Source organism: Lynx rufus, unplaced genomic scaffold (genome assembly GCF_022079265.1).
Source record: "Lynx rufus isolate CCGP_SWC_20201006 ecotype Redwood Valley unplaced genomic scaffold, mLynRuf1.p SCAF_7, whole genome shotgun sequence".
NCBI classification, from domain to species: Eukaryota; Metazoa; Chordata; class Mammalia; order Carnivora; family Felidae; genus Lynx; species Lynx rufus.
In genome coordinates this window covers 44,767,455-44,773,454 of record NW_025814889.1, presented here as the reverse complement: position 1 = coordinate 44,773,454, position 6,000 = coordinate 44,767,455, and positions in this window count along the sequence as shown.

Genomic DNA, 6,000 nt, shown 5'->3' with positions numbered 1-6,000 from the left:
GAACCTTTGTATCTGGTCTAAGTCAGACTTAGCAAACAGGAAACCATATGGGTCCACACTAGTTATTTGAAAGCTGTCCTTTACCATTTTAAGACTCCAGGTTTTTGTAGGATGAATTCCCAAACTCCGGGGATGGGCACCTCATGTTAAACATGTGCAAATGTTAAGTAATCTCTACTTCCATTACTAAATCAGTTCCCAAGAAATGCTTGTGTGTTTCTTGATTTTCCCTATCCTCTTTCCTTGTCACCTCCTAAAGTTCAGTCATTTATTAAACCCTGTACTGCATCACTCCAAAATCTATTTTTATAAATATTATTATTAATTATAATTATTATTTGGTACGTTTTATATTCCCATCATGATATCTCTTATTAAAACTCTTATTAAAACTCTTATCATGCATCTCTTGAATTGCCTCTGGTGCCTTGTAACTCTCTCACATCTTCCTAGCATTTCTTTCTTTTTTTTTTTTTTAACGTTTATTTATTTTTGAGACAGAGAGAGACAGAGCATGAACGGGGGAGGGTCAGAGAGAGAGGGAGACACAGAATCCGAAACAGGCTTCAGGCTCTGAGCTGTCAGCACAGAGCCCGACTTGGGGCTCGAACTCACGGACCGCGAGATCATGACCTGAGCCCAAGTCAGCCGCTTAACCGACTGAGCCACCCAGGCGCCCCTCTTCCTAGCATTTCTTAAAGGTCGGTTTCCTTTCTCTATAACAGGCAGTTGCATATTTAAAACTCTAAATCAGTCAATATCAGGTGATATATGCAACCCAATAAGCTTCCATTGCCTATGGATCATGACAAAGCTGCTTAAAGAGATACAGGGTTGTTCTTTATCCCTGCTCTCTCTCCAACTTCATTTCCTCTCACTGCCCTCCTAACATTGAATGCTGCGATGAGGATCATAATTGTTTATTTGTGATTTCATGTGGTTTTCTCTGGTCTGCTTTTCCCCTAAGTTATGTCATTAACGCGTAATACTTCTTTAGGACTCAAATCAGATACTATCTCTCAAAATCAAATTGTTCTTAACCTCCTCCCTAGGTCAACGCACACCAGAATTTGATTTTGTGGTTCTCTTTCAAGTTGCACATCCCTGTCATTGCTCTTACACTATTGTAATTATTTCCATTTTTTTCCTCATGTCAAACCACTGTATTCCAGCGATTGTCTCTCTTCATTGTATAACAGAAATCTGGGTACCTTATAATATCTTCATAATTATGTTTAGTGAATCAATTAATGCATATCAAACAACACACATTTGATTAAGTCTCGTGCTTTTACTTCTTGTACCTCTCATAGGTCTGGAGGAAACGTTTGGTATAAGTTATAAGTTGTTAGTCATAATTGGGTGATGAATTAATGAATGATATAATGACTAGTTATATTTGATATTTCAACCTCTGGCATGGTGATATAGTTTAATATTATTTATGTTAAATCTCGCCAAGGGACATTTATTTTTACCAGAGGAAATCTGCAGATTAAATTATTTACTTAAAAAGAATGAAACTGAATGCAAGAACTGGGGCGGAGGGCTAGAGATGTTATGTGGGGAACGTTTGATTTTGTGCTAGGTATAATATGGGTGGGAATGTAATAACTCCTCAGAATAAGTAGTAACAAATATCATTAAATACCTGTTGATGATAAGACTATGATTTTTAGAAAATTTTCTGTGATGATAGAAATGCAATAATGTGGATATGAGAAAAAGATATATGCAATGCCAAGATTCAGCAACCTAGTTCTGAAGGCTAAACTTGAGATAAACTCTAAGCTTGCAGGGTTTGTGACTGAGATAGAAACAACCCCACCATCCTTCCAAATCTTGTACGTTAATGAAGATATTTTTTCAGACGCATTTAAAAATGGAGAATCTGAATGACTCACTTAGAGGCCCATTTGCCCTTTCAATCAGAGCCCCAAGTGTCCTGCATTCTGAAAGTGTGTGACAAGATAAACGGACTTCAAATAGCCCAGATGTGAGAATTTCCTGTTCAAACCTTAATTGACGCATTGATGGGAAATCTCTTTTTTTCCATGCTTGCTTCACTTTGGGATTTTCCAGGGCAATCTGTGAAGGTCACAGAAAATATGTATTCTTGTCCTGGATTTGGGTTGTCAAGTTTCTCCTTTTATACCCCCGCTATAGCAGGCCTCTATGAGAGTAACCTGGCCTTCCCCCAAAAGGATCCACGGCTTTCTGGCCAACAGAAGGGATGGTCATTATCTTCTTTTCTCTCTATTAGCCACCTCATTCAGGGGGAGATTACAAATGCTAGATGGGGTGCACTGGAGGCACAACTAATATATAATCAAATTATGGAGAATATTGGTGTTTTTCTTTCAATAATTCAGCATACAAAATGTCTGTAAAGCATAAAAATATTTCTTAAAATATTCAAGTTATTGCCTGTAGAAAATTAGCTGAATACATATACACACTCATATTTGGGTTTGTAAATCAATATAATTTAAAGTGAAACCCACAAACATCATAAGGAGCATTCAATTTTGGATTTTATAATCAGTACAAGGTGTTTTTTACATACTAATATGTTGAATTATATCTCGTTCAACCGTTATAATAAATTCTTGCAAAGAAGTTTGCTGCATGATAAAGGCCAAACTTAATTCCTTCTACACTTATGTGGATTGAATAAAAGCACCTTGATTTTTTAAATAAAAATCAGGATGCGTTGCTTCTGTAAAATGCTAATTTAAGCTTAATAATAGACAAAGAACTTAAAAAAATGAACAAACATTGCAAACAAAGTGTATCATCCTGGTTAAAGAGATTCTACTTAATAAACTATTTTATAGAATTTGATATGAATCTGAAATAATAACATGGACTTGTAACTAATAATTAAAATAACTAATATTTATTGAGAGCTTATAAATTCCGGTTGAGTGCTAAGTGTTACAAGAATTATATTTTACACGTTCTTATTACCATTTTAGATTAGTAAACTAAGATCCTAGATACTAAGTAACTTTTCAAAGGTCACACATTATATGTTTCAAGGCCAGAATTAATTCCAAATCTTTTTGACTGAGAGCCCATTGATTGAATTATTAAATCATATTATCTGGATTATTACAATTACTTGTACAGTTGGCCCTTGGAAAACATGGGTTTGAACTAGATATGTCCACTTACACACATTTTTTTTTAACAATACAGCATCATAAATGTATTTTTTCTTCTTTAAGGGATATGTGAGGTGAAGAGAAATTCCAGGGAGCTCACCGCCGTGTCATTCCTCAGGTCTTGAGGGCTGGGATCTGCCAACTTTCTCATTACCTTTCTGAATCTTCTCATGTTGTCTTATTATATATAATGCCCAGGAGTTCTAGCTATATTTAGTGGGATGAATAAGGAAAAGTCTGTTTCTTTAAGAAATTTAGAACTAGATCTTTAGATTTTTCAGTTTCAAAATGAACACTAATTCTTACCTGCCACCCCCACCCCCACCCCCAGTTTTATAGAACTAGGTATCTCTGCATTAGATGTACCATTTATTGTCAAGTACTCTTATCTTGGACCACAGTCCCTGACTTTGCTTAGCTGTAGAGATGAATAACCAAAGAGTAACTTATGCAGAATTGAATGTGGCTAAATACTCAAAGAGGCAGCAAATAAAACCTAAGGGCACTAAAACTTCCATTTTGGTAACTGAGCAGGAAATAACCTATGCAGAACTAAACCTTCAAAATGCTTCTCAGGATCTTCAAGGGAATGATAAGAACTAACACTGCAAAGGTAAACCGTTTAATAGACACAAGAGTATAACTATTCTAGCATGTGCAGTTGGGGTGCCAAGTTATGGGGTAAGCATAGAGAATAAGTTCACATATTTTTCATTTGAGAGGATCAGAGCTTAAAGTTGGAATACGGTATTCTGATTGAAATCTGAGGACTAACTTTGTTCAGGCGTTGTTATACTTCCTCATCTTTACCAACATCTCATGGAGCATTATGCAATGGCATATTTTAAGAGAAGATTACAATGGTGGATAACCCCGTTATCCAAGTTTATATATATGATATATATATATCCAAGTTTATATATATGATATCTTTTACATATGGGTTCTTTTTCTAAACAATTGTGTTCATCCATCTTTTCTCAGTGTTTGATTTTTCTTCCTGCAGATTTACCATCATCTCTGAAGAAGCTCAAGGCTGGGATCCTAGGAATCATCCGCCTTATCTTGATAGCCACTGTGGGTAACTGATAGCTGTTATTCCCTGTAAGTCATTTTTGAAAGATGATAAAGGAACTTTTCACTTTAATGATTGTCAGAGTCTCTAAATATTTCACAATATTACACAATAGAACTTACATTTTAATGTATTTTTTGCACTAAAATTATTCTGAATTTTTCCTAGGTATAATAACAGAATGACCATCGAGAAAATAATATATATGAGAATATTATATATATATATATATATATATATATATATATAATGACTCAAAGACATGCTTTAGGGGACTGAAAGACCTTTGTGAAAAATACAAATTAATTTCTGAGATTGGCTAAAAATTATATTGTAAGGGATGGTGAAGTTTGGTCCTTTGGGCTTTTGAAATATTTTCCCTCCACATCTTCATTTCTTTATTAATTTTTCTTTGAAATATCTATTTTATTTCAGATCATTCTAATCTAAAACAATACATCAAATATCAAACTAAGAAACTAAAATTATTAAGATCTATTTAGATCAGTATTAATTTTTATGAGGACTACTTTAATTTTTTTAAGTACTGTAATACCAGAGCTGAATAATTCTTCCCTGGTAACAAGGATCTATAAACATATACAATGATTTTCAAGGTTCTGATATTAGTAAAGTATATATTTTGTGTTCATCTTAGGGTAGACAAAATGATAAATATTTTTTGAGGGAATGTAAATTATAAAATTAGGCAATCCATGTTCATAAATACTGATTAGAGAAAACTATTTCCTCTTCACTAACAATGTGAAGAAATATTCTTTTAAAATTATTATATCCATTGTTGCCAATTGGCTCAAATTTCTTCCTTCCCATTATAAGGGATAAAAAATTTACTATTCTAAAAATGTGGTTTTGTTCAATGACTTTCAGGACAAGAATAGATGGGTATTTTTGTTTGTTTCCTTTATATGGACACATAAAGTAGGGGATAAGAGACTAACCCTTCTCTGTGAGTGTGTGTGAATGTGTTTTGTTGTATATTACCAGCTTATGAGTGTGCATAGCTATGTTATGTGCATGTAATGTTTATAACTATTACAAATAGGTAAATTAATTTTCATTTCAAAAATTCAAACTGTTTTGGATAATAATTTATAATCTTTCCTCAGTGTATCATTGTAGTTATTGTCCAAAAGAGTGGTTAACATGTCCCAACAATTTTTATTACTTTAATTTTGAAGAAAAAAACACAACACACATGGAATGAGAGTTTGAAGGCCTGTGCTTCTAAGAGCTCTAACCTGCTCTACATCGATGATGAAGAGATAATAGTAAGATTTCAAATGTTTCCAGCATTTTGTTAAAAACTTGTTTCAGTCAATATTATATTTTTGGTGTGTATTTGTAGTTTATTATTTAAAAGCCTATTAATATTCCATTATTTGACTTCATGATATTTTATTTATATATTTTTTACTATTGATGCATGTTTGATAATTTCCAGTTCTTCCTTTTTATAGAAAACCATGCTTCTGTAATTTTTTTTTGTCTAAAATAAACTTTGCTATTTAATTGATCAGACATCAAAGAAACTAAATATGATTACGCAGACTGATGCAAAAGTGAATTGAAGCATGTAATTATGAATCAGATCATGAACAGGAATTCCCCTCTCCAGCAGCCCTGCTCCTGCTTCTTTGTATTCTCTTATCATTCCTCCTCCTCCTTCCTTTTCAACCACTGTCCTGACTTTTTGTCTCTTGGTTTGGTTTTGAACTTCATATACATGGAGTCACG